The following is a 22,278-nucleotide window of genomic DNA, read 5'->3' as shown; positions in this document are numbered from 1 at the left end:
GAGAGTACATCAAACGACGATCTATAGACGAACCGTCGTCCCAATTGCTGGATACGCTAAGTAACGTTGAGGTATCAGAAGGTAAGTTACGCAACGTAAATAGGGTATTTGGGCTATAAATGTGGTTTACTCTGAACTTACATTAAATAAATTCAAATGTGCTAAACCCAACTGAACTAAACTTGACCTAGACAGGATACAAATAGACTGAACAAGACTCGGATGTACTAGATAGAACTCAAAATTAGGTACAAATCCCCAAATAATTTGTTTTTGCATGTGCTTTAATTTAATGGAAAGGATTGAACTAGATTTGCTTAGTTTAACCCTTTCGAGACTGTGCTGACATATATGCCTGCATGCTACGATTGGCTGTATAAAATAACGGGTTAAACACAGTAAAAAAGTTGTTCAATATATACCTAATCCGATCAGAGGTTATTCCGCAGGTTTTTTAATATTACACTGTACGATGTACACTGGTTTTGCGAATAGCCCAATTGGTGATCTATAATTCCAAAATCTCATGGAAATTTGATGTGTAGATTAACCAAGACCGGGAAAATTCTGTTGACATGAAATATGTTCAATTTTAGTGGGAAAGACTGAAAGCATAAATCAACCAAGAGTCAAGACTATTACAATGCACAATGGTCCGAAAGCCGTATTAAGGAAGACAAAATGTTTGCGCCCAAACCGTCACTTTTAGGTATGTGGTGTCTTGGGGAAAGTTTCTTCGTTGTTTTTGTTCAATCTTTTAATGTCAGTGAAATTAGGGTGGTCCATAAAATTGATGAATTGAAAATACAAACTTTTTTACTATTCGAGATGGATCAATGAAGTGTTCTCAAAGGTTGTAGAACAATCAATTTGAAGAAACTTTGCTCAAGACACCATATTTCCACAGACAAACAGACATAACACTCGCAAGTTGTTCATCGAACAAGCATTTAACGGTCAATTTAAAAGTATCGTAGTTGGTAGTACCGCCACCTGTGGCGCGCATAGTCAATTCCCTTGCGTTTGACGTTTACACACTACCGCCATCTCTTCAGCGTACTACCCACCACAGTGTACTCAACAGATGGCGGTAATGTTTTAGCGACGATGTTTTACAGTGAGAAATATTAAATGTGTTATGTCTGTTTGTCTGTGATATTTCTATCTCTTATCACAGACAAACAGACGTAACTCTTCATTGTGTATCTTCGTTCATGCATTTAACGGTTGATTTGAATATTATCAGTTCCGCGAACTACTCGCCGCAGCGCTGGCATCTGATCACTTTGACGTTTCTATACATTCTATAGAACTTTTATGCAATATTGTTTACGAGTTATCGAACAAGCTTGTTTTCCGCGAGAAGCCAGATAGATGTCGCTACTGAGGTTATATGTTTTGAGATACTATGTTTTCAAGAACAAGTTTATCAAAGAGTTACGTCTGTTTGTCTGTGCTCTTATGGTTCATGAGGTATGATTTTTTTTTTAAACACGCAGGTTTGGGTGGCCCCTAGAACATTGGCTTTCTTTAAATATCTTTTTATACGTTCATTTCTCTTAATAACTTTGTTGTAGACACTTTTAGAACTTTTTATGACGCATATTTTCCCGAAGCAACTAAATTGTTCTCTGTTATTTGAAAATTTCCCGTAAAAAAAGAACCATAGAGGTACAATGAAATGTATTGTAACCGTACAATATAACTTATTTTATTTTCAATAAATCGTAATATCCACAACGATAAAATAACAATATAATTTATTTTATCCACAATAGAATCTATGGTAAAAGGGGAAATCTACAATATAACAAGGGGGTTGTTATGTTCCTTAACCGTACGAAAAATCACTTTTTCAAACTTGAGCCATTTACCATTAATTCAAGAGCAAATTTTCATTAGGTTCGTAAGAATCATTTTAACTCAGTTGAAAAAATCTGCTCCGATGATTTTAGAACTTTTTCTTTTCTTTTTTAACAAACCAATTTTATTTAAAGTAATTACTTCTAAACGACAATTTGTGCTATGGGTTTGCATCACTTATTTAGTTTGTTATTAGATCGAACTTCTGGCGTTGAATTGGGAAGACAGTCAACGTTTATACAGCTTGTAATAAGAAAATTAATCAGATCAGAGCAAACAGTGGAATAAATGTGCATCTTTCGATCTCAATAAGCTTTTTCAGCACATAATTCGACAACTCGTTTTATTCAGCATTGTACACTATAATACAGCATTTATTCAATATATATGCTTATTTGTGACTCTGAATTGTTTGTTGGGAAGATTGGTTGATAATAAAATAGATTTCATGGTAAATGTATTCTATTTTATGGCATTTGTACGATTATTTTTTTCCGGGTTACCCAACAAACAATTTGAGGTGACCAACAGGTGAATAAGCCATTTTTTAGCTGACGAAGCTTTTTTTTTGCCTGAATAACATTGCATTGGTCTATCTCAAATTAAAAAAAGTTTGTATATTTAATTAACCAATTTTATGGAACACATTAATATCACTGACATAAAAAAAGATTGGCCAAACACTACGAAGAAACTTTCCCGAAGACATCATATACCTAAAACTGATGGTTTGGGCGTAAACATTTTTGTCTTCCTAAATACGGCTTTGGGAATTTTTTTTTTTTTTTTTTTTTTATCTTTATTAAGGAGACTTTTGGGAACATTGTGCAATGTCTTTTTTTTTCCTTTGGTTTGTTTTTTCGTCGATCTTGTTTTCCATGCTGAGCACCAATGCTACCGACGTGCCAAGAAGGCAACTTCCACACCTGGACCCTACTTATCGACCCATCAACTCATGACCGGTGACCAACGGCTTTACTTCCCATCCGAAGGAAGGCGTGATCAGAGATGTTATGCCTCAGAACATCCCGGCGGCGCCGACTGGGCTTGAAACCAGGCCTGCTGGGGTGAGAGGTAATCACGCTTACCACTACACCACCGGCGCCGTTATGTGCAATGTCTGTAGTATCGACCCATTGCCAAGTATATCAGATGTTCTACGTTCTCTAAATCGTTATGAAGGTCAAATAATTTGATCAATCAAGACAGATTCAAAGTGTCTATCCGTGCAAAGGATTATACCAAATTGATAACAAGTTCTGATACCCGGTAACCGGTCCCGGTTATTAAGATTTGATATCTGAACATGTTATCATTGTGGTTGAATAAGCAGCCAATATAACACAAATTATAACAAAAAATACTCCATGGATATCAAAAAAATAACTGATTTAGTTATCATTGAAAATATCTTGATAACAAATCCAGTGATCCATGCAAGTTTTTTCAACAAATTTCAAAGCCTTCCCGCGCAGGAACGCATATCTCGATACCTTAAATTGGATAAGCCTGACAAGAGGTAAAATAACAAAAAATAATACAAAAAAAATGTTCCCACAATACCATTCCAATACCAACTTATAATAATGCAATGCCAAAATAATACCACACATGTATTCTTTTGGTATAAAAAAAAATAAATTTTTGTTATTTGCAAAGCATTTTTGCATGTCATTTTTTGGTACTATTCTTTGGTATTTTACCTCTTAAGTCATGCTGATCAATACCAGATTTTGGTATCAGGTCAGAATTGGGTATTCATTAATTATTTTCTCCTGCTCGGGCTACGCTGATAACTGAAACATGATTGGCAATGTTTTTTTTTCTTACCATGCGGATAATATTTGAAGCTTTAATGTAACCTTGCATCATTTCATATTATTTCATGATAACAACTGATAACAACATTAATAGTACGTTCAGACTACAGAGTTATAACATGTTATAGCGCTATCTTGATGGTGGTTTCTGTGTTGCAATTATTTGACAACCGTTATAACATGTTATAACTCTCCAGTCTGGACAGCGTTTAATTGAGGTTGATAGTTATGCGATAACAACTGATAACAAAATGATATCTGTATACCAGATGTATAACAGATGATAGCAAGTATACCAGATGCTCTAGGATCACCAAATCGTCCAGGAGTTCAGATGTCTTCAAATCATTTGAACTTCATCACGATTTGGAGAACCTAGAATATCCGGTATAATTGGCACTATGACACTATGAATATCACCCATATTCTTGTTTTCGTCCAAACCATATTTTCCAAACAAAAAAACTTTTTTTTTGTATGGAAAATACGGTTCGAACGAAAACAAGAATACGGGTGTATGTTTGTACATATTTTGATACTACAGACTTTGTCTCAGTCTTGGTCTCTCAGTCAGTCTGAGATTAGTGCCACTATATTCCGGACACTTAAAACATGTACTACCTAAAACGGACTCCAAATTTACAGAAACGCATGATTTAATTTAATTTCTTCGATACCCTGTTTGATAATCCTTTAATTTAACCAGCCAAGATGATATTTTATCGAAAAAATACAAACTGTTCGATATATTTAACTAGGGAGATCAAGATTCTAATTCCCCCACTTGCGTCCACATCATTTGAATGTTTATCTAGAATTATAAAAATATTTATGAAACAAATACAAAGGGAAGGTCTATCCTGTTCGGTGTTAAAAGCTGAAAATTGAATTGATTCGGCTAGACGCAGCGTGACTGACTGCAAATAGATTAATTCTCTTTTGTATTTTTTTTAAATATAATTTCAGATACCCGACTTTGCGTGCTACTTTTGTTATTGAACTGTGTACTACACCCACAAAAAGTAACTAAAGGTTACAAACCCACAGTCATCAACGGACGTGAAGACACTATCATTTTTGTTGACTCGGATGCAGACGCTAATGCAAAGCTAGCAGAGCTATACAAGCGATACCAAGATTTAGCTGTTCCCCGCTCACCAAAGTTAGTTTTTTTTGGAAAACCTACCCAACTTGTGGGAATATTCCGCGTGTACTACAATACCCATTACTACACTCTATCTTCTGTGCCCCGCGCGATAGATACGTACATTAAGCTTACAACAGTTTTGGGACTGAAACATTCTAAAATCAGCAAGCTTGTATGGCTGTTTATTTCGGAATATGTGTACAAGTTAAAGTCCGCCGAAAGATACTCTAGCATCGAAAAGCTTGTAGCATTTTTAGAAACAACCAAAGACAAAGAAAATTAAGAATGATGATTAAATGTTTCATTGAGGGCTGTCCGGATGAATTTGAAGTGCCGCATGCATATATCAGTCATTTAATGGATCACCACCAAATACCCAGAAATTATCGTTTAGTTTGCACGTATGCATCATGCGGATCAATTTTTAGTAAATTATATTCCTTCAGGCGCCACATTTTAAGCCATTTCAAAACTATTCTCGATAATGATACCAATGAGAAATCAGATATAGATATCGTCACTCAGTTAGTAACTGTTCGATTAGGATCCCTAGACACAAGCGAAGAACCAACGCCAAGTACAAGTAACAATCAAGCTTTTACACAGAAAAAACAATCATGTGTATTCGAGAAATCAATAAGTGATATAGATACAGCCATCGTTAATTATACTCTTAATTTACATCAAAAGAACAATATAACAAGGTCCGATGTAAGAAATATTCAGAATGATACGGAAAAAATTTATGCTACAATTGCCGAACGTTTAGAAAATTTACAATTGAGCTTCAAAGATGCCCAAACAGAGTATGAATTTCAAATGTACTTGGAAAAACTAAAAAATACTTTTAGTTTCATTAATACTGACCATAAGTTCTTTTGCTACCTTCAAAAACAAAGATTGTATCGATCACCAATTGTTTTTACGATAGAAAATAATCTGGTTACTGAAACAACGATAACAGACCCTGATTATGTTTTGAGCATAGAATCAAGTAAACATCATGTAGTGTTGATGGATATTGAATTTCAAGTTAAATCTTTGTTTGAGAGTCCTGGTGTATTCGAAAAAACAGTAGAATTTATGAATAAGTTAGAAGAAACCGATAGAATCAGAAACTACATTCAAGGCAACACATGGCAGAAGATCAAAGAAAAATACCCTGAAGACCACATTTTTCCACTTTCATTTTATTCTGATGATTTCGAAATTAATGACAACTTGTCATCACACAATAAAAGAGATGTTGTCTGTGGCATGTATTATACCTGTTTAGTTACTCCTGATGTACACTCGGCTAAACTAAGAAACATATTTGTTGCTGGTATCCTTAAAAAGATAGCAATTAATAATGTTGGCATCAATAAGTTAGTGGAAAAGGTCGTTGATAAATTTAAGAAGATGGAAGAAACAGGAATTGAAATTGAAATTAACCATACAAAGCTTCTGGTGAGATTTCCTTTAGTCATGCTACAGGGAGACAATCTAGGATTGCATAGTATGCTTATGTTAGCAGGAGGATTTAGTGCCAAATACTATTGTCGGTTCTGTAGGAGGCCAAAAGAAATGTTACAAGAGGATGTGAGAGAATATGAAGAGAGCTTACGAAACGAGCAAAACTATAATGAAGATTTAATTAAAGGAAATCAACGAGAAACAGGCATAAAAGGAAGCACTGAGTTTAACAAATTACCTTCATTTAGTATTACGGAAAATAAGTCAGTAGATGCAATGCATGACATTTTTTCAAACGGTGTGTGCAAATATGGTTTTAAAAACGCATTAACTTATTTTGTGTATAAGAAAAAATATTTCACGTTGAATGAATTCAACACACGCCGTAAAATCATAGCTAAGCATGCGCTCAATGAATCATTGGCAAGAATGCCTGATATAGAAGACTGTTATGAGAATAAGTCGAAATCTATAAAACTAAGAACTACAGCAGCTGAAATGCAAGCACTTTGTCATTATTTTACGTTTATTGCTGGTCCATTCGTACCTCATGACGATGAAGTGTGGGGATATGTTCAAAATCTTGTAAATCTGGTAGATCACACTCTGATGCCATCATTTTCCTTACAAGATATTGGAAAGTTAAGAACACTTGTAACGAACCACCACGAGTCGTACCTTAAATGCTTTCATGATGATAAACTCAAACCAAAACACCACCACATTATCCACTACGGAAGCGTAATAGAGAACAGTGGCCCGATTTGTAAACTAATGTGTTATAGATTAGAGGCTAAGCACAAACAATTTAAGCAGTATTCACATGTCATGGCATCTAGAAAAAACATTGGATACACATTGTGTGTAAAAGCCGGCCTTCAATTTAGTTATGATCTTTTGAATTCAACATTTTTCAAAAATGAAGATACACTTGGTTTTCATTTATTTAACCTTAAAACTAGATCATATTTTCCACACATAGTGCAATCCCAGTTGCAACCAACGCCGATAAATTTTGAAAACGAGATACTGTGTTCGCATAACTCAAAAATTAATGGTTTACTGTATAAAAATGGATTCTTTTTGACGCTCACAGAAAATGGAGTGACTGAACTGATGGAAATTGAAGAGATATTACAAGTAGATTCCTTTTTCTATATAGTAGGAAAATTGTGGGAATGTGGTGTGTTCAATAGCCATTTTCTTGCCTATGAGGTACAGCATGGTACAAAACTGTATAAAATTCTGGAATTGTCTGTGTTTGATGGACCACCAATAATGATTCATTCCCTAAATAATAAACTTTATTATAGAAAAAAATACAACTTTCTACACCAAGATAGTGACATATAAACGAAGAATACATTATAAGACAGTAACGCTCAGGACGAATAGGTAGCTTATATGATTAATTATATGTATGCACAATAAGAGAATGTAATTTTTTTTAAATAAAATGTACTGTGTTTTATCATATTTCATTTATACATATAATACTAAATCCCGTTAAATAATCATCTTTCAATAAGGACGTAGTTTTGTATATTGTATTTCAATTGTATCGGATGTTCATGTTACAATTGGTACGATACTTTTGAAATGCTTTATACATGACCACGATCTTTTTGAAAGAATTCCGGCAATTTTTAAGCTTCAATTTTTTTTAAATTCAAAAGTTTTCTATTGTTTTACTAAACGGTCATTCATACAATTCATGTGTATCACGCTTAAATTTTGCATGGCTGCCTCAACATATTCACATGAAAAACTTTTCGTTATAATAAATCAATCACATGATTTTTAAATTTCAAACACGTGAAATCCATGGGTGCTACAAATCAATAGAGCATGCATGAGATATGGTTGATTTCATAAGATCACCATTTGAAACTAATGTGTTTGCCAGTATGCGCAAATTCAAATGTGAAGAACATGAATGGTTCGTGTAGATTTTTTTAAGTGTAGAGCCTGTCAGTTTCGCTTTCAGAGTGTCACAGTCAGCGGTTTTATGATTCGTGAGCGCTCGCGATTCGTAGAATCGTTGATTGTGACTGCAAGTGGATTTGACGGGTTTTGTGTGTCGGGCGCTTGCTTTTGGTTTAAGAGATACTAGCAGTTACTAGCCTATGGCTAAAAATCTCTATAATAAAGGAAAAAAAAAAAAAGCTTGCTTTTGGCTTTTTCTTGTGTCTAACATGTGCAGAGTATCATTATAGCGTCTAATGGTTTTGAGATTCCTGGTCAGTTCAGCTTCGAACCTGTTCGGATACGGTTGTGTATAAGTTTATTTCTGTTTTGTGCGTGCGTTCGCTGATTTTGCCAGATTAGCGCTGGCACTCTGCCTCCCGGCCGGTTATACGTGTGTGATTGGTGGTTTTCTCGCTTTCCGAGAAGTTTTGGAATCGAAAAAGAAAACGTGATGCATCATGTTTGCAGGCATCAGAAGAAATGTCGCTATCTGCGTTGTTTGTTTTTTTCTTCGCTTGTGCTCCCGGTACAGAAATTTGTGGCGTCGCGTGTGATAGTTTTTGATTTCAGTTTGTTTACGCGTTGTATGATTTTGTGAGCGGTCGCTTCGTGTTCGCGTCATGGAGCAATCGACTACATTCGACCAGAGGATTGATCCCCGTAGGGCGGGTCTATGATCGGAGCTACTACACCAAGCGTGACATAGCTGATTGCAAGGGATTCAGTTGGACTGATTTGGTGAGATTGTTCCATTTTTCTACTTTTGTCTATTTAAACTTAATTTCTATGAATGCGTATCGTTTGGAATCATTTGATTCGGATGAGACTCTTAACTTTTATTTGTTTATATTGTGTTTCAATTGGTATTCTTAAGAACTTCACAAAATAAGGTTTCAATATTTAAATTGAGCACCTCGACTAGCCTGGTGACTGCCGCTTTTGCTTACTGAGTAGAAGACCGTCGGGGATCCACATTGTAAAGATTCCCTATTTTCAGCTTTTTTACAGGCTGGAGTTGTTGTTTGAACCATTTAGTTTATCAATTTAATTTATCTGTATAACAATTATTCACAAGCATTCTTCCAGGTCAATTCAAGAATAGTTTGATGACGATAAATCTTCCTAATATTCACATTACAGTTATGACCCGATCCTGTCAATCTCTCCGCGCATCAGACTGTTATTTTTCAATAATTCCACATAATTTTAATTTCATACCTTCCTCCTTCAAGATGAATGTTTAAGGTACACATACTTTGCTAGCTGACAAAATGGGGTCATTGCTGTATAATTATTCTCTTTTTGCAGCCTTCATTCAGACTGGATCTATTAATTTAAATTATTTGAGTTTTCTTCCAGCTCTTTGATGACTGAACATCACTAGATTTATACTGTAATGATTCACTCTTACAGCTTTCACCCTGGTTTTGTCTGTTGATTTGATTTGTTTGAATTGGTTTTCAGCTCTTTGGTGTTGGCAGTCGCGGGCGATCAATTTTGCTCATGCTCATGCTCTTAGTTTATTTTCAGCATTTCGATGATGGAACGTCTTCAGATTTATATTATAATGGGGCTTATTACGGATGTCACATCACGGTGAAGTGATTCCCATTTGATTTGTACGGTAATCACGGCTCTTATTCTGAGTATCACTTGCTTATCACCGTAATAAGGCCCAATGATACACCATGTGGTTTTGGCTTCGGGCAAATCCAAGTATAATGCATGATAACACTGATTCATTTAAAACCATGGTCGCATCACTTATCAAGGTGAATCCTGATCCAACGAACCCAACTTACTAACAAAATCTCCTTTTCTGTGTCTTTTGTTGGGGTGCAGAGGTAAACACGGCCCACAAACAACAAAGGTCACTCTAATATTCCTTCCCTACTCCCACCTGATTGCAAGGAAGTGGCCGGTGCCGTTATTGATCTACAACATATAGAGCCACTGAAACTTGTACAATGAGAATGGACGGTCACTCCCAGCCCCATTCAGTTGATTCATTGTACAATTTCACTGATTCTGATCAATCACGGAGTGCAGTCAATCTAAGCTAAGCTAGCTATTGGTTATCCTATTTGTATAGTGTTTATAGTACTATATATCTTTCACTATTGACTTTACATCATTTAATATTATTGTAAATTATATTTTATTATACTTAATTCTTAATGTTAGCTATTATGAGCGGCTCCAGAGAAGCATAGTGTCAGCTTGAAAAGAAATCTGAATCGTTCATTATCTGTTTTGTAAAAATCTTGTGTTTATTGTATCTTGTTACATGGCATTATAACGCATTTTCAATATTACATTACATTTAAATAAGTATTAACCCGGTTACACACATTTCAGGTCATCCAGGTCTTAAATAAGATGGGATCCGTTCCTTTTATCAACAGTTGTGATATTGCATCATATGCTGAAAATATATGAATTATCGCGTATTTCTGTTGTTCATTACATACCAGGTGAGGGCTTAATCATGTTTTGCCATCTAGTGTTTTGGTTTTGAGATGCTCGATAACCTTAGAGGGATCGGTTTTGCTTAATGAGCAGAACATCATGGGTTTAATCCCAAGCTCTCCCACAACATAACACAACACAAACATATCAAGTATCATTCTAGCTAAAAATATTTATTTGCATAATATAACCTGGAAATTTCAGGGTTACATCTTCCTTATTGGGAGCTGAGGAGACATAGAGCAGCATCATATTGTATGTAAAATAATTATTATTTTCATTGCGGAATACCAGTTTTTTTTTTAATCCATATAAATGTATTTTCATTATTACGTATTTTAATGTTCTGATATATTTCATTTCTCCATTACATATGTTTACTATATATATAAATAAATACTGGGTTGGGAGGGAGCATCAGGGTAACATTTGACATGGAACTGGACGATTGGAGTGGTATGACAACCGGAGTCTAGGAGGGAATAAACACTATCATTTTCTTTATCCTACCGATTCGATTGTGATGGTGTGAATTCTACTCCAACAGTTTCATGGAGATTGACGCGCCCTTCTTAACAAACCATCCTGTAGGAAGCTTAATAAGTATTGCGAATTGCGTTATTCGATTTGTTGGATCGTATCGTTGGAAGGAGATTCTTGAATTCCCGTGGATTTCGCGTAAGTGTCTCTGCTTACGGGTCCACCCCACCGTTTTTGGCCCTTCATACAGCGATATTGTGAATTCAGATCGGTAGCTCAAATTGATCTTGCTATTAAGTGGAGCTGCATACAAGACAAGATCTTCGAAGGGATGGTGGCTACCTTACATACATACATAATGGTTTTGAGATTCCTGGTGGCGTGAAATGTATTTGTGAGAATATCTTTTTGAGATTTTAGCAGTCACGTTTTGTTTGTAGTTTATATTTTATTTCTTTCATGTAATTATCGTAAATAAAAGTTATTCAATAATAGATAGTTCATCGATATATTCGTACTTTGACGCGAAGCGCTGTGGATTATAAGATGCTCGATGACCCTGGAGGGATCGATTTTGCTTACTGAGCAGAAAATCATGGATTTAACCCCAAGCTCTCCCACAGCACAATAAATCTGCACCATCATTTGTATATTTGATATTAAACATTAACCTCGGAAACTATTTGCATATCAAGCGAAAACGTAGTCCTGTATTGTCCCGAAGCGTTATGGTTCTGAGATGCTCGATGACCCTGGAGGGATCGTTTTTGCTTACTGAGCAGAAAATCATGGGTTTAATCCCAAGCTCTCCGTCATGACTCTTAAAATTCATTATCACTAAACAAAATGAATATCGGTAACCGGCTATCGAGAGATTAAATAAACCACAAATAAACAATACATACTTTTGGTTGCATCGCCAACTTGAGGTGAATCCTAACCGAATATCCTACCCAACCTCCAACTCCTTAGCACTTATGAGGGTGTCCCTAAGTCGGTGGCCTCTCGTTAAGTAAGTACTACATCAACATTTCCTTCCCTATCCCTAGTTATGGTAAAGATGGGCGTGCGATAGTCATGCTTCTGTTACTCTTGTTTAGATTGGAACCAATGTTCACTCCTCAGCATTATTCCTGAAAGTAGTCTAACTGAGAATTTCAGAAGAGACGTGAGTGTCGCTAGTATCCAATCTACGAAGTATATCATAACAACGCTAACGCTAAGAGGTTTATGATTCATTTCCACCCCAACAAATGCCAGTGCATAGGGGAAATTTTAAAACAGAGATGTTATACCTCAGAACATCCTGGCGGCGCCGACTGGGATTGAACCCAGGCCTGTTGGAGTGAGAGGTAATCACGCTTACCACTACACCACCGGCGTGTTCTACGTTGTTCATTTTCTAGAGCATCAACAATTATGCCTACCGTCCATTTTTTCATATATATCATATATCATTTCATATATAAATTAACGCCCATTATGCCTAACATCTCTATGCCAACCATATATTATGCCTAACATACGTATGCCTAGCGTTCGTATGCCTAATGAGGTGTCGTCGCTGACCGATATGCATCTTGTAAGCCGCAAACGACTTAAAAACCACCATGCACACAATGCAGTCTTCAATAGGACAGTCAACATGGTTTTGATTTCTATGCACGAACATGTTTAATATAAAAATGTATGTTTTCAATAGTCACATCACCAATTTTACACTTTAAAATAATTTTTCATTCGATTGTTACCTCACTTCACTTTAACGAATCACTCACGATCGACGACTTTGAAGTTTTTGCTTGCGTTGGGCCTGCTTTAAGGTTCAATTTACTTTGATGCATTTTCGAAAAATTAAAATGCAATTTTATTCGACGCATCATTTCAAATTGCAAAAAGCTCGCGTCATTTTGTGTATAATAGCAAAAAGGGTAGAATTACGCGACCTTTTTGCAATCTGTAATGATGTGTTGAAAAAACAGCATTTGAATTATTCGAAAATGCATCAAGGTAAATTGAACCTTAATTCGTTTAATTTTAAGTCTCCCCACACCGAAAAAATGTGTGTTCGCATAATTTTGAGTACACGCATGCCAAATTATTTGTCACGAAGTAATATTGTGAGGTTTTATTTAATGGAGAAATGCAATAACATGACCGCTTCTATGAAATTTAAAATTAAGCTAATTTTCGAATAACATCATGCAATATCAGGTCCGGTTTTTCAATTACGTCTCATTTAATAATTTTATTAATAGGAAAGAGAACTACTTCGGCCTAATCGCCCATTTTGGGCCTATGGAGCAGAAAACTTCGAATAAATCCATGATTTCAAAGTTAACAAGTCAATAATGCGTTTGGTACGATACTTTAGTTAATAAGCTATGGAACGAAGTCAATTAGAACGCGTGATATGAAGGTTTGCACCCATTATTCCCAAAACCAAAAGAAGCGCTTCGACCGAATCATCCGATAGGCCGAAGTGAATTCATTGGCATTTCAATGGCGTTTCAATCCGGCCGAGTTTAAAATCCGTAGGCCGAGTTTGGCGTCAAGAGCCCATGCATTAATTATGTCACGCTAAATCGAGGAGAAATTTACCCCCCCTATCGTGACGTTTTTCCTAAACCTAATGCATTGTTTGTCACAAAATCTTGGTTTCGATCATACTCCAAACACGTCGTTAAGCAAATAAACCATAACAATTTTATTAGGGACACCCTCCGAGGCACCTTCGACAGACACGGGAGGACTCACATCGAAAACGCCTCCACGCGGAAATATGCAATCTACTGATGTCGGTGACGGTGTAAAATCCGCAGGAAAATCCATAATAAATTACCCACCAGAATCCGCATTTTTATTATTTTTTTTAATATTTTTAGTACATGAAATCGGTGTACTTGATACGTAAACATCAATGATTGTACCACGACATTCATTTGAATGAGACACATAATATCTATGTTCCACTGAGAAATAAACGTTATAATTATTGTATTTGTGGGGAACCAAATAGCTTTTGTGTTTTCCAAACATATTGTTTTTTTTTTTGCAAAGTGCAATTGCAAAAATATATGTGCTTTCACACATAAAATGTATACGGAAATTCGCATCTGTGTACGGTATTGGAAAATTGAGTGAACGGTACTGAAATATTAGGGAAATTCCTTTACCTTACACGTTTTTTTTTGAAATTTTGAGTGAAAAGCAACATAATGTTGAGTTATCTCATCGGCCGTGAATATTTTATATGGCTTATTTCCAGGATAATGAAGATAAAAGTTTTATTTCCGTTATCCTTTTTTCGCTATCCACCCGTTTGCTTCACTGTCTTTAAGCCTTGTATGCAATATTCCACGCAACAAAAGCTTTACGTGAAAAGCTGAGAAATATTTCATAACATACGGTTAGCGGAAAAATGTTTCGGACATTAGGGCAACTTACAGTTACTGTTATGCATGCCGAAAAGTAAGTTATTTGTATCAGTAAAACTGCCCATAAGAGCATAAAAATTACAAATTTGCTTGATTTCCTTTTCAAATTGGACTGTTATGCGTTTATGGGTAGTGAAGTAAGTAAAATAACAAAATAATTTATCTGTGCATTTTAAAAACAAGTGGTAAGCGTGACAGCCTCTCACCCGAAAAGACCAGGGTTCAATCCCAGTCGGTGTCGCCGGGATTTTCTGAAGCTTAAAATCTCTGATCACGTACGGGGAAAATAAAGCCGTTGATCTCTGGTCCATAAGTTGAAGGGTCGATAGATGGTGTGGGAACTGCTGCCTCCCCTGTGTCGGTAGCATTGGTTTCAGTACGGAAAACAAGATCGACGGATAACACATCAAGGGAAAAAGCTCAGTGTGGGATTCTTAACAAGTGAACCCTCATTATTCGCCTCTAGCCTGTGCCTCCATTGACTACCGTGTTGAGTATTAGGGTAGGATGATCCAAAACGCACCCCTGGGTTGGGGTAGAATTGCCCGTACTGTCATAGCATAGTTTTCCGATTGTCAATTCGTGGATTTTAATAATCAGCACTGGTAGTTCATTACTAGAACTAGTATTCTGGCTCATAAAATCCCAGAACTTGTAATGGGAAAGTAACGGTTTTCATTAGCTAATAATTTCATATTAAAACTCATTTTTATACTGAAGTCTATTCAACAAAGGTAAGTGATATGTCATACTTGACCTGATGCTTGGTTTTTAGTTAATTGACCTAAACTGTAATTTAGCGGCTAGCGGATTAGCGATTTAAACGCGTTATTAGATTAAATGTTGATCTGAAAAACTGAAAATTGTACAACTGGTGATATCGAAATGCATAATGCACAACTGTACAAAAACGTATACATGATTTCCAGAAGTATGATTTAATGGCTAGCGGTTTTAGTGTACATCTCTGAATTTCACACTGCTTAGCACAACAATAATGAGATGATTGAACCAGTAATATGGATTATTGCATCATCCACATAAATAAATAATTGATTTTTCGCAAATTTTGGTGGGCAAAGCAACAGGAGCATCAGAAAAGTTAATTCTGAATAATGATAACTCATCGTTAAAAGTCAATTATTGCATTTGGTACATTGGCACAGTGGAACAGCACGCATCGCACAAATACGAAAACGACGCAGTGTTGCCACATTATTTCCATTTTCAATCTGTATTTTCACCGTAAAAAATCTTTTCAATCTGTTTATGGCTGACAAAAATCTGTATAAATTCTATAGTATGATCTTAGGGCCTGTTCATAAACTACGTAGACAGTTTTTTTTGGGATTCTTGACCCCTCCCCCTCCCCGCGTAGACAATTGTCCATACAATTTTTTTTAAATTTGTATACCTTCCCCCCCAAAACTGTCGTAGTTTATGGACAGCCCCTTATTGCGGATCATCGTAAATAGACTTTGTGTTCATTTGAAGTTAATAAAAAGTTTGTTCATATTTTAGAATCTTGAAGAATGGCTTAAGCTTGCTTTCTAAAGTATTAATCTATTTAAAAGACCTAGAAATCCTGAATCTTGATTTTTTTTTAGTTATTAGTATCTTTTCTAAAAGTCTAAAAATACAAAAAATCTAGGCCCAGTAATGAGAAACAAACCAGAAAAAAATTTAATGAAGAAACAATCACATTTTCGTAAAACTTGATTTTTTTATATTCTAGATTACGAAAATCTTTTTCATGTCATTTTTTTTTTTTTGTTTCACCCAACAATTTTAGAAAATGTTAGATAAGCGTAAAAACTTAATGAAGTATTAATTGTAAAATCACAGACAAACAGACATAACACTCGCAAGTTGTTCTTCGAATAAGAATTTAACGGTCAATTTAAAAGTATCATAGTTGGTCGTGCCGCCACCTGTGGCGCGCATTGTCAATTCCCTTGCGTTTGAAGTTTACACACTACCGCCATAGAGGTAACTCTAAGACTAGTAGGTCCTGAATAAACGTGCTCAACTTTTTGACTCAGTTCTGGTACTATCTTCGGTCCCAAGCTAATCGATGTACCCCTTGAAACATAGGAAAATCCACGGGCCCTCATTTTATCTGTCAAACTTTCATAGCGAATCAAAACAAAAATTGTGTAGTACTAGAATAGGGTACGTTAATCGATTTGCTTGGGACAAATAGGTTAGTCAAGTAGTGAGCCAATTTAAAATCGTTAGTTTCATCCTGCCATCTGTTCAGCGTACTGCCCACCACAGTGTACTCAACAGATGGCGGTAATGTTTTAGCGACGATGTTTTACAGTGAGAAATATTAAATCCGTTATGTCTGTTTGTCTGTGGTAAAATGTTATGCTCGATGTTTTAAATTCAAATGTTTCTCAAATTCTTCTAATCAAACCAAATTTCAACTTTATCTAATTGGCAGATTAAAAGGACATTGAATTTGCTAGCTCTTGGTCGAACCTACACACAAACAATAATCGTTAATAAATTAAAACAAACCATCGGTAGAGTTAAAAGTTTGCGTTGTTTATTTTTGGTAGAAAGTCTTTAGAATTTAAAATAAAAGTGCGCCTACTATCAATTCAAAAGTTAACCGCTCCCTACTTTTAAAAGTTCAAACTTTCAAAAGGAATTGTACCTCTGTCAAAATAAAAAGTGGATTATTTTCAATTCAAAACAAACTTTTATAAAAGTGATGGCACATCAAGGTGGTCTAATTGAAATATTTTTTTTTTTTCACTTTGAATTGAACAATTACAATATTTACTTTTAAATACCTATAGGTATTTAAAAAACTCTGTAATCTATAAATACAGATATATGCATCAAAATGTATGTATCTGTAGTATATGTGGCATCACTGAGACGATGACGAAAGCACCCACATCGACCGGAGGAAAGGATTCCCGCAATAGGCAGCATGATCATCCGGTCGGCATCGACTTGCACTGGTGTGGCCACCATTTGAAAAACAACCAGCCCTTTTCAGGGCCACCAATTCAAATACGGAAAGAGTTAAGAACTAAATGATCAACGTATTTGTTCCGTCCACTAGCGGTCCTACGTCAAGCCTCCGTTCGTGCCCCTAGGCACAGACCCTTCTACTTTTGATCCTAATTTTGGTCCTACTAAACACAACCCGCGCATTAACTCTCTTTTTCGGACGGATTTGAACAAAACTATTTGTTTCTTCTATTAAATATGATATATTAAATATAATTTCCTTTTCCATATGTAGGTACCGTTGGATTTGATAAATAATTAGAAATAGTTAGACCATTAGACATTAGACTCTTATATTTCAATAATTCAACTGAACCGTATTTTCAAATCTTTACCATTTATCTTCATGATGAGCGTTTGGGGCCTCCCTTAGCTCAGTCGGTAAAGGCGCAGCTACAAAGCAAGACCATGCTGGAGACGGCTGGGTTCAATTCCCGGTCCAGTCTAGGAACTTCTCGACTTCCCTGGGCATAGAAGTATGATTGGACTTGCCTCACAATTATATCAATGCAAAAATGGTACAGGCATCGAAAGCTTTCAATTAATAACTGTGGAAGTGCATCTAGAACACTAAGTTTAGAGCACGCAATAAGCTAATATGCGATATGCAATAAACTTGAAATACGAAGAAGAAGAATAAGGAGGGCGTTTAAGGTATACTTTAGTGCAATAAAACCACTGAAAAATCACAAACCACAAAAAATGGGGCTGACAAAATCGGGTCATTGCTTTATAGGCGTTGTGTAGGAGCTTTATAACTAACGTATCGGAATAAACGCATTATGGATTTGTACATTATTATTGGTGTTTTCTACGCGATAGAACGGAAATTGTGGATTACAATTAGGCAGCGCTCTACGAGTAGTACGGAATCTGATAAAAAAAAACGCTAGCATTAAAAATCTACAGACATCCTGCTTTAAACAGCTTGGTTAACGCAGTGTTGTCATTCAGTTTATTTTTCAAAACAACAAGATCTTAAAGATTTAGATTCACTTAGCCCATGTTTGTGCCTCAGTAGATTACCCGGAATATTCTATACTGAAAGCAATTGTGTCGTGCTGCGCCATTTTGTACCCGAAATGTTTCTTCAGCCGTAGATGGAAAAGCATCATTGAGCTTTGCCTCTGTTAGCAAATAAACACCTATTCGTCGTGCCGAGGTTCCACCCAGAACGACTACATCATGTTGAAATATGACTCGGCAGTAATTTATGGTACAAAAACATGTCACCACGCGTCATGCATTCTATGTTGACAAGGTATACTAAAGTTGACGAGATAATGGATTATAACTATTACTCAAGGAGCAAATTTTGTGCGAAAGGATTATCGTTCTTTTATAATGCAGCTTGCATGGTTTATCGGTTTGATGATAAAAATTTGTCTTCAGATATAGTTTATCAAACATTCTAAACATATACCAGCGTGGCAGGCTTTTTTTTCTTTCTGGTTGAAGCGACCTTGAACATGCTCGTATGAAATCAATAAAGTAGTTAATAATAGGATGTAGTAAACTTTTACGGTGTGTAATGAGAAGTATATGATTGACTAAGATTGGTTGCAGAAAATATTCACCATATAGCCATCAAACCGTTGGCGCAAATGTAAATAGACGGGCTACTTATTTGCAAATGGTGGAAGCGCAAAATTTAAACATTCCACACATAGAGAGATCAGTTTACAAACTACTCGGTAAACACGAAAAAGTAGAAGAAAACATAATTTAAAATCATCAAAAATGTTTCCTGTTAGGGTAAACGCTCCTATAGTTGCGGTACGTTAGAAGCGTTAGGTTCCTATAGTTGTGTATGGAGACTCCATATACAACTGTAGGAACCTAACGCTTCTAACGTACCGCAACTATAGGAGCGTTTCCCCTACATGGCGTCAGTGTTGGAAAAATCATTTTCAAAAAAAGTTCTATCACAGCTCATTGCAGAGATAAATCCCAAAGGAACTTCTCACAAAAAGTTCGCGAACGAGAGATGATAAAAAGTTCATGAAAGCGTAGAGCGAGAGAAATTTTCATTTCGTATCGCGAAAGATCTTTCGTCTCTCCATCTCACATCATTTCACACGTACTCGTGATTCGAACCAACCAAATATCCCCTCAGCTTTGTTCTTTTTTTTCCAGCGAGTAAAGGTGGCGATGATCACGCGAGAGTGTCTGTTTGTTTTCTTCTCGTTCTCCGATATTTTTCGCATCCTTCACATTAAATACCATTTCCAGAGAACTTTGAGATTTGGGCGTAATTGCTTTTGTAAACAAACACGTCATTCAGCGATTTCTCACGAATCAAAGCACAATCTAGCGAACTATACTATACCAAATGAATCATTCCTCTACCTGTCTGTGTTGTTAGTTTTTTAGATTGAACTTTAATTCACGAGAAATCGGCGAATTAAGTGTGTGTTTTCAAAAGAAATTACGCCCTAATCTCAAAGTTTTCCGGATTTATTTATAGTTTTAGTTCTCAATGCAACCAGCTAATAGTAGATACTTGTAACTATTCACCAAGAGTCTAATCTTTGCTGACCAAATCATCATTTGTGGCTGTACTCTTCGACAAGAAGAACTATGCTATTAGTGCGAAGTACAGTTAGACCACTGAGATTGGCGCTTAGAAATGTTTAGTGTTAGCTAGCAAGCATTCTGTTGATTAGTCTTACTGCATTGAGAACATGCTTATTAGGGTGGTTCAAAGTATCGGCTTTGCTTCACTAATTTCAATCGATTTTTAATCAGGTCCAGATAATTCTCCCAAAATTTGAGCTTATTGGGTTGTGATCTCATTCTGCAATGGCCATCTAAAATTTATAAGTGATTATTTTGTTCACCTCGTCTTTAAATTTCGCCATAATGATCTACCAATAAATTAGCCTTGTGTACTCATAGGAAATTTTCTCAGCTACATTTTTTTTTCTAAAGACCACTTTTTAATTGAACGTTGAGGAAATTAGTTATTAATTGATTTCTAATCTGCTAACTTTCTGATTTGATCACTCGACTGCATTAGGTAGAGGACAGCAATGTAACCCAGTAGCTCGCCCGGTAGCTTGAACTTCCACACAACCTTGAATGAAAATATTAAATTTGCTGGTCACTGGTGCCATAAAGCTACTATACCTTTTTTCATGGATCTCAAACTGCAAAAAAATCTATTAAACATCGATTCTAAAAAAATAGTTTACTTGATAATTTTTATTCAGCAGGTGTATTCACTTGGGAATCTATCACTTCGCAAGTTGAAAGTATTTTGAGATTGTCTGTTAATTTCAAGTCTTGCAATACTTGTGGATGGAAAATTTAGATCGTTCTCAATCTGTCACTATATCAAAAGCTCAAGGTACATGGTACTTTGATTAATTTTGTGTTCATTTCCAGCCAACTGGTAATAATTTTTTGTTTTCTTTTTTTTCTGCCTATATTTTTTACAGTTTTAATGGACATTGAATAACCTGTTTAAATTTTTTATCATCCTAAATTGCACACTAAAAAGATGTTTTTGTCAAATCCTTGGTCAGCAAATAAAGCGTTTTGAAGTTCAGCAGTGCAGCAGTCCCGCATACCTTATGGTTTTACATAGGGAGGGTCTAGACCCTTTCTAGTTTTACATTGTTTTACAGGATTCCCAGTCATGGGAGAGGACAGTAATAGTCAGTGCTGTAAATTTTCATATCATTCGATTGAAGATGAACCACTACAACCATTCAATCAATTCTGTGTAAACGAATTCTCACATGACCATAATTTGAAGAGCCCCTTTCTCATTCGAAGCTCATTGTCACTGTCAATTGAGTCACTCAGTATCATTTGATATACGACAGTGGAGTATGGAAGAAATCCAGGAAAATGGTCCCGAACAGATAAGTCGACCCGATGTCGGATCAATGTAAGGCTAATTTAAGGTCGATGTCGACCCAATGTCGTGTTAATGTCGGGTCAATTTTGGGTTTATGTCGGGTCAATGTTGGGTCAACATCGGGTAGGGGTTTGATAGAAGTCAGGTTGGTGTCGGGTTGGCTTAGCTTTTTCGCCGGAATGTCGACCAGAGCTCCGTTTGTGTGTAGGTTACACTCAATCGAATGATATATGTATAGCGTTTCTCAAATGAGAATGATCCATGCCTTCGTCAAATGACTAAGCAACTGATATCACCCATTCGGAGGAGGTCCCCTTTGATAGCGAATAGCTACTTTTCTCATTTTCATCAAAAATGTTCAAATGATTTTGAGAATTTACAGCACTGTACTAATAGCACAGTGAAAAAGTTCACCACCACCTATATTCCCAACCATCCCCTGCATATAATTATTGCATAAGAGCTTACAGGAACGATATTACGAACACTAGTGATGAGAGGAGCCATGCATTAACTGTATTTCGTGAAAATGAGGATACATTAGGCGCTCCTCCTTCCACAACCCCCTATCCTGAGGAACGGTTTTAATATAAAAATTGCTAGTCACAAAATCTTACACTACCCTCCCCGTTCCTCGTTAATGTCGCGTTGACACTTGTGTTGATTCATTAATTTTTTTTTGCCAGAAACCAATGCACCAATCAATCAGTTGCACAAAACTGTTCACATCATCCTGATAACGGCTAC

This window comes from Ochlerotatus camptorhynchus, unplaced genomic scaffold (genome assembly GCF_037179485.1).
Source record: "Ochlerotatus camptorhynchus isolate MF236.1 unplaced genomic scaffold, CSIRO-AGI_Acam_v1.1 ptg000398l, whole genome shotgun sequence".
Taxonomy (NCBI): domain Eukaryota; kingdom Metazoa; phylum Arthropoda; class Insecta; order Diptera; family Culicidae; genus Ochlerotatus; species Ochlerotatus camptorhynchus.
The sequence above is the reverse complement of the archived record's forward strand: the minus strand, read 5'-3'. Positions refer to the sequence as shown.